The sequence below is a fragment of the Homarus americanus genome, unplaced genomic scaffold (genome assembly GCF_018991925.1).
Source record: "Homarus americanus isolate GMGI-L3 unplaced genomic scaffold, GMGI_Hamer_2.0 scaffold6392, whole genome shotgun sequence".
NCBI classification, from domain to species: Eukaryota; Metazoa; Arthropoda; class Malacostraca; order Decapoda; family Nephropidae; genus Homarus; species Homarus americanus.
The window spans coordinates 325,003-333,772 of NW_024722078.1; the positions used below are offsets into that span (position 1 = coordinate 325,003).

General features: G+C 38.5%; 1 non-coding gene across 1 annotated transcript; it reads left to right on the forward strand.

Moving 5' to 3' along the window:
• The first annotated feature begins 8,364 nt into the window (after window positions 1-8,364).
• Window positions 8,365-8,436, forward strand: Trnaw-cca. Its single transcript has one exon. It is a non-coding gene; the product is annotated as a tRNA-Trp (tRNA).
• Window positions 8,437-8,770: the final 334 nt, after the last annotated feature.

Below are 8,770 nucleotides of genomic sequence, written 5' to 3' on the forward strand. Positions count from 1 at the left end.
GTTTGTTTTGTTACTTTTCCCCGAACTGGTGATAGAGATTAGATTTAGTTACTTTCCTTTTAAGCTCTTTGGTTTATTTGAAAAGTATTAATCCCTTCACGCTACTTTTAATGTACTATTTAGCTAACACCAGGTGATTTTATTCAGCTCAGAGAACCGTACACAAGGGGTCCATTAACACAGGTATTTGTCCATGTTCTGAAGCACAGGTGAGGTTATATCCATAGGTAGAAACATATATTTAAAACTTGCTGAGCCTCTTCACTAACAAAGGTCAGCCGAAGTTTACAATGCTAAATCCTGTGTGTGTTGTACAGATAAATAAGGTATTGATATTTTCATCCTGTGGACAGTAGAAATATAGTCAATAGTCAGACCTTGTTACTGTAGGGTGAGAGAGAGAGAGGGGAGAGAGAGAGGAGAGAAGAGGGAGAGCTGTTTTTCAATTTCCATTACATTTGTTTCATTTTGTGTTATTCATTTTCCATTATCCTCCTCCTCCCTTTACAGGTATCTTTTCAATGCAATAATAATAATAATAATAATAATAATTAACGGTTTATTGAAGAGCAGCCAGAAGGCTGAAAATATACAGTTACATATTTGGGGAATGGGTTTCGAATTACAAATAATATACAAGTAACATAAGTGACACATATGTATGTATGTATGTATGTATGTATGTATGTATGTATGTATGTATCCTCCCTGTCTTGGCCTCTCTCTCTCCTTCTATCCTACACCTCCGCCATCCACTTTATCCCTGCCATGCCCTCTCTTCCTCCCATCCACGATACGTGTTGACTCCGTGTATAAAAAAAATCCTACCCTGTTGTTTGGCTTCGTAACTACCAAATTCATTCCCTTCTTGTTTGCCTTAGTTTTGTAATTGTGAGAATAATACCCTGTAATGCTGTAATACTGTAATGCTGTAATGTCACACCTGGGCCGTCCCCGTTCTGGTGATTTGCTTACCTAACACTTAACCTGTCCAATATAACTCCAAAATGTTGGTTCCATATTCGTGTCAGGGTTTATTAACTGGATCAGGGCTACACTTTATTACCTTTGTTGTGGAGATGATTATGGCACATGTTGATTCCATTATAGTGTCTTAATTAATGACCAGGTGTAGAAAGGTTGACGGTGCATTTTACCTGTGTTGAATGCTTAAATCTGTGTGAAAAACAAAATTACCTCTGAAACAAGACTCCGGGTGTTTGTAGAGCTATAGGATAGAGTGATGCATTACCGTGACCATCATTCATGTTTACCTGTTTTCTAAGAGTTAATTAGTTGACCTCACCTGTCAACGCCGACGCCAATAGCCGGTCATTTTCTCCTTCAATTATACCTTGTCCGTTATCCTTCTCATTACTCTTATCCCTTTTCTTCAATTTCTTTTTATGTCTCTCTCTTTGTGTCGCCCTGTTTGTACTCTCCACTATTTTCTATCTCTTTCCCTTTATCCTTTAAGTCTTCACGTCCTTCTTCTCATACCCCTCCATCTCTTTCTTTTATCTCTCTTCCTCCTCCTCTTCGTTCTACTCTTCCTCCTTCCACCTTCCTCCTCCTCCTTCTTCCTCCTCCTCCTCCTCCTCCTCCTCCTCCTCCTCCTTCCTCCTCCTCTTCTCTCCCTCCCTTACCATTTCTCCTCTTACTCTCCTGACACAGTAACCCTCCTCTCTTCTTTTCCTAGTTAACAAAGTATATTTCTCAACGTACGTGTGTGTGTGTGTGTGTGTGTGTGTGTGTGTGTGTGTGTGTGTGTGTGTGTGTGTGTGTGTTTTCATTTTCAGGTATTGACTCTCATTAGAAACCTTCTAGATAATATATAATTAAAGGGCAGAATATAAATCCATTAAATTTCGTGTAGTAAAATGCTGTGAATATGAGATTAATGAGGTAATTTAAAATACGAGTAAAATGCAGAAGCTAATTACAAGCCAGCACAGATTTTAGTGAACGTAAGTCAACGGGAGGTTAACATGTGAGCTTTCATGATGTAAAGTTGTTATTGTTATTGTTATTTATTATTATTATTATTATTATTATTATTATTATTATTTTTACTATTATTATTATTTTTATTATTATTAAAACAGACACATTTACCTTATCAAAAAAAAAATATTTATTTTTGACGAAAAAATCCCTGCTGTAATTCTTGTTTATATTATATTAATGAAAAAAAAATATACTCTCTTTAATTAGTAAAATAAATATAAGGGAAACATCCCGTTTTTCATAAAGAATGTGAGTTATACTCCACCATTTTTCATACAGGAATAACACTTGACAGAGAACCTTGTTTATACTGAAATAAAAAGAGAAAACGATATTTTTCATTAGATAACGAAAACACAAACCCCTCCTGTATTAGTGAAGAGAGATAATAACTCCTGCCTTTACCAAAAAAATATAAGAATAATAATGAAACTTTTGTCGATGCTTTTAACAAATGAAAACAAATAAACTCCCTTTTCTATTTTATAAGCAAACTTTTGAACGGGCTGTATGGAAAGTTTGACAAAAGATTTATTTTCTTGGAGCTCGTAATGAAGGAAAGGTGTGATCAGTTTGAAACATCAACAACTTTTGTAGTTTTTGATGTTCTTGTTTTCCTTTCAAATAAGAGTCAGCTGATCAACTCGGCGAAGAATGTTTTATTTCGAAGGCTAAAAAATATCGGAAATTCTTCATCTTAAAACCAGTCCATTGTGAATTATAGATACATGTATTGCCATGAGAACTGTTAAGTTATACACACACACACACACACACACGCACACACACAACCGCATCCAGCCCATACGTGCACGAACTGATCGCTATAAGAACAGCCCAGTCCCAACCATTGTAAAAATTATCAATAACATGTAATAAATCAGTGTATTCACTCCCAGTAAACACTGCTCCCTACACTGTCACTATGTTGAAATGAACTGTAGTTTGAGCTGATCCCCATCTAAGTTATTATATGTCTTATTTGTGTCACTTATGTTACTTGTATATTATTTGTAATTCGTAACCCATTCCCCAAATATGTAACTGTATATTTTCAGCCTTCTGGCTGCCAAGCTCTTTCAATAAACCGTTAATTATTATTATTATTATTAATTATTATTATTATTATTTATTACACGTAGGTCATACACCAAATCAGTTACCATGTTTCAGTATTACCTCGGATTTGTTTGGATCATGAATAAAGAGAAGCTGGCTGGGTGTGGCTCAGGTGAAAGGAATACACACACTTGTAGATCACGGTGGTCAACAATGGAACAGTTTACAGAGCTGAGGTGTGTTGCGTTAATCACCTCCTCAATTAGCGTTATGAGGGTGTGTCATCTATGTATGTAACCTAATCTTGTGTGGCGTTATCGTTGAAAGGAGTGTTATGATAAGCAGGAGAAGAACTGAATGTGGATTAACTTTTGCGTATATAACTTTCCTGTGTTATGGAGGTAGAGGGAGTCTGGTGTGAAAGGGGGTCTTAGTTTCTGCACTTAAGTCCATCAGTGAAGCGCTTATGAAAATAATATTCCTGTTTTAGTATTATCGGAGCATTATCCACGTACGGATATTATGTATGTATTATCCAAGTATGAATATTATGTATACGTTATCCACATACGGGTACTATGTATGTATATTTTATCCAAATATAATTACTATGTGTATATCTACCAGCAGTAGGTACCGTAAGTAAGAGAGTGTTCTGCTTAATGGCAACTATATCTTGCGTAAGTCAGGCCGCACCTCGATTATGCGGTTCAGTTCTGGTGCCCTTATTACAGAATGGATATCAATTCACTGGAGTCGTTGCAGCGAAGAATGACAAAAATGATTCCGGGACTTAGAAACCTTCCATGTCAGGATAGGTTAAGAAACTTAACTTGCATTCCCTAGAAAGACGAAGAGTGCGGGGAGATATGATAGAAGTATTTAAGTGGGTGAAAGGAATCAATAAAGGGGATATAGATAAAGTTCTTATAATATCTGAGCAGGATAGGACTCGGAGCAACGGTTCAAGTTGGATAAGTTTAGGTTTAGGAGGGAGATAGGAAGAAACTGGTTCACAAATAGGGTGGTGGACGAGTGGAACAAGCTTAGCAACTTTGTAGTATGTGCGGGAACTCTGGAAAGTTTCAAAAGGATGCTGGATAGATTCATGGATGATAGAGAGTAGTAGTAACTCTCGACAGGAGCTGCCATGCACAGGCCAACCGGCCTATTGCAGAATCCTTATTTTCTTATGTTTCTTATGTTCTTAAGAGAGTTAACCTAAACTTAAGAAAATTAACCCGGTCGTTACAGCTTTATTAAATAACCTCAAGCTTAGTAGCCACCTGCTTTGTGTGTGTGTGTGTGTGTGTGTGTGTGTGTGTATGGGGAATTCCAAAATCTTGTTCATCGTGCTGAACCCAGCTGTCACTTCAACAAAGGTCTTCCTTCTTGAGCGCGTAATTGAAAAATAAAATCACGTGTTGTAGCTTGGGTCATCTTGTAGACATTAAATAACTTATTGGCACAGTAAAACTATATAGCAATAATATAAGAATAAAAAAGTATACTAACAAAAAAGTTGTACATAAAAACATACGTGTGTATGAAAGTGTCTACTTGCAAATATTCATACATGAAGATACGCTAGCGGCCTGACAGGTAAGTGTGTGTGTGTGGTGTATGTGTTAGCAGTTGGAATATGTATCGCTGTGTGAGTAGTGTTGTTGTGTGTTATATTTTACAGAAATAGTGACAGTGTATTTCCAGGAGGAAAAAACGTGGTTCTTGGGTGTGAAAAAAAACATAGATTCTCTCTCTATATATAAGAAGAAGTTATTCCTTGAAATATTTTTTCTACTCCAGTTTGTAGAACTTCTTAATTTTCTCTTGATGAGAAATATGAAAAGAAACTGCAAAACTGTTATATTTCTTACAATAATTTAAGATCATATTCGTGTGTGTGTGTGTGTGTGTGTGTGTGTGTGTGTGTGTTAAACAAGGGGGATATGATCTGGGTAAAACAAGGTTCGGGAGGTGAGTCCTGACCAGAGAACACACTGAGTTTGGAAGACTAATTACCAATAGGTCGATGTTTAACCCTTTTATTTCTGGAGGGTTAAACCATCGTCCTCCCACAAATAAACCACTTTCCTCAAAGGTTTAAGCCATCGTCGCCAAAGGGTTAAATGTTGCCAGGGTTAAGGTACAGATAATTCTCTCGACCATAATTGACGCATCAGCATTGTGTTTTCCGCGCTATTAAAAGCAGTTTTATGGAATAGTGAAGTACTGTATTACGTGTGGTCCTCGCCTTATGACACAGGTTCCAAATAAAACACCGATGATTTTAATGGGATTGTCTGCGCCACCTGTTACTTTCCACCAAGCAGGATTACCATCATTATGAAATGTTAAATACGATGGAACGTACGTGTGTGTGTGTGTGTGTGTGTGTGTGTGTGTGTGTGTGAGAGTAATTTATTGACTTTTTTAGCTTTAAATTTGTCGTCTAGGTTAATTATATTTGTTTTGCTCTAGCAGCACTGTACGACACACTGTAACTGATTGAGTGACTGACACTACTGAAACACTAACTGACAAACATCTTAACTACGCGCTGAAGGAAAAAAAATTACATTTTCTCTATAGATTTATTTCAACTAAGAATTACTGAGCTAAGATAATTTACATGGACTGTGCTAGTGTGTGTCTACTTGACTTGTTCATTGACGGAGTAAAAGTATTTTTCACTGGAGCAGCTTTTGTGTGTGTGTGTGTGTGTGTGTGTTTCTTTATTCTTTCTTCTTATTTTTATTGTTCTTTCTTCTCCTGTTTTCTTTGTTCTTCTCCTTTGTTCTTTGTTCTTCTCCTGTGATCTTATTTCTTCTACATCTCTTTTTTTTTCTCTCTCTCCTCTTGTTATACTTTCACTTTCCTCAGTAAGGTGGAGTCGTGTTTAAAATGCAGAGCACAATCTGTTGTTGAAAACGCATACATTACCCACCAGCCTCCCTCTCTCTCTCCCTCCCTCTCCTTTCTCTCTTCCTCTCTCCTTCTCTCCCTCCCTCCTTCTTCTTTCTCTCTCCCTCTCTCCCCCACTTTCTCCCTCCTCTCCTCTCCCCACTTTCTCCCTCCTCTCTCTCCCCACTTTCTCCTCCTCTCCTCTCTCTCTCCCGAACACAATCACATTCATGATTTTGCTGTTCTCTGCCCTTTAAGTCTTATTCAAACCCTCGGTTAATTCTTTTTTTTTACCCTGGATGCTTTGTGGCTCCCGAATAAATATTAGAAATTTTCTACCTCAAAAACACAGGGATGGTTGCAGTGGTACAGGGGGGAACGGTGTGTGTGTGTGTGTGTGTGTGTGTGTGTGTGTGTGTGTGTGTGTGTGTGTGTGATTGTCAGTGAGTGTGATTGTCTTGGGATCGATGGTGTTAGTGTATCATGTGTGTGGTGTGACTGGAGGCACTATTTACAAAACCTCACCATCAGGCATCACGAACTGACACACAAACATTCATATATTCACGATTACATTACGTGCCAGTTCATCTTTTAATGCAGAAAGGAAATAAATTAGAGATTCAAGTCAAATTATATTTTTTTCTTTCAGTGTAGATCATGCGGTACAAAGTCGAATAAAAAACATGGAATGAATAAATCTTTTATTTTATTTTTACAATGTAGATTTGGATCGATCATTGGGTCATTCGGTTTTTCCTGACTTCACTTTACAATTTTTTATTTATTTTAGCCACGACAGTGAAACCTCCATATAACGGACTTCTCATCATAAAAATACATTAGATGGGGTGTTTTAACAAATAATGCACCCTTGATATAACGGACTTTCACCTCCATGAGTCCGTTAAATAGTGGTTTTATTATATGACAATTGTTGTACAGTTTCTTTGTCATCAAAACTGTAAACCACATTCCAGACAGCCACGTACACGCACAAGGATAAACACACACACACACACACACACACACACACACCTCCCTTTGTCAAAATATTACCACCGTCATAGTCTGATAACTAAACACACTACATTCCAGTTCCAGCAGTCAACAGAGCCTAGCGTTACCCTATACATTCCGTTAAGGCACATTGAAGGAAACAGCCTATAAGACGAACTACCCTCGCATCTTGTGTGTGTGTGTGTGTGTGGTGGAGTTCTTGTTTATCTGACGAGCACAAAAGAGCATGGGAGGGTGGGATTAAATGCTTCTGGTGACCTTGAGCTGATGATTGCCTGAACGAAACTATACATTAATATTCTTTTGTTGTATTTTAATCTTTTGTAATAACAAACTGTAAACATGATGGTTAAAAATTCAGCCAAACCCTCCTCCACACACACGTTCTTCACATGCACACCAAAACCAACAACCTGAGGGTATTATCAAGACTCATAGCAATATCCTCGTGACTTTTCCTTCCGACTGCCCACGTCAGCGGAATTTTTTACCTGAAAGTCTCCAGCAGCCGTCACCTGAGAATCCTTTCCTTAATCAACCTCACTCAACGCCAACGGTGACACAAGAAAAATTACTACACCCTTATTTTTTTTTCCTTGTTACTACCAGAGGTTATTAAGACAGCAAATTAACTCAAACGTAAAAAGTGACAGCGTGTCTTGAGGTAGTGATGTGGCGTGAGAGGGTTAAGGCCATATACTGGAGAACATCAGCACGAGCAATCTTACTATACGGTCCTCGACACACACTGAAGTCTCCATAATTTTTTACTGTTTCCTCTGTAAGGTTAATACTCCTTAATGTCATTCTCTGCATCCAGTGGGGGCCATATGCTTCCCTGCCACGAGGGTTAGCCAGGGCAGTAGGTGAAAGCGAGAGGAAGCAGCAGCACACACACACACACACACACACACACACACACACACACACACACACACACACACACACATTCCTCCTAACACTATTAACCTTACATCAAAACACAATGACCTTTCGCTTGGTATCCACAGTAAATTAGGCCAAGAAATATTTCAGTAATCCTTACTCAAAAATATGTTAGTTATTCCTTCAGTCTGTCGCTATATGCTATGAATATTCAATGGGACTGATATTGATGACGAAACAACCGTCCGTATCCCAGTAGGTCTGTAGGTGGCAAGTTTTGGTGTTGTAACAGCGAGGTGGTGTGTTGTAACTTATTATATAGGGGGGGCGGGGTGTTGTGTTGTGGTAGTGCAGAGGGAGCGGAGTTTCACCTCTGGTAACAATATCTAACCAACTCACCCACGACCATGATTGTATTGCATCACACCGGGTGCCCAAGTAAACCTTCTACCTGTGTTATCAATTAAGGTATAATTTATATTAATAATCGGCCTCGTGGCGCAATGGTAGCGCGTCTGACTCCAGATCAGAAGGCTGGGTGTTCGAGTCACTCCGAGGTCAGGCGTTAACTTTTACAACATAGAATCACTGATGAGGAGACGAAGGTGTAGATTAACTATCGCATGTGTTTATTGCACATATGGGGCATAACTTAAATCATTGATAATCAATGTGTTTGTGTGTGTTCTATCAGAGGACATCTGTTCTGAATACGTTAAAGTGTGTGGGCGAGTGTGTTAGGGGGATGAGTGTCCTGGGTGCGTGGAGGTGGATGGGTGTTGTGTGCGAGTGGTGTGTGTGTGTGTGTGTTCGTTCTTTGGATTGTGCCCGAGTCTTTATTTACAGTGTTTCTGATAACAAATATGTTGAATAACCAAACAGCAACACAAAAATC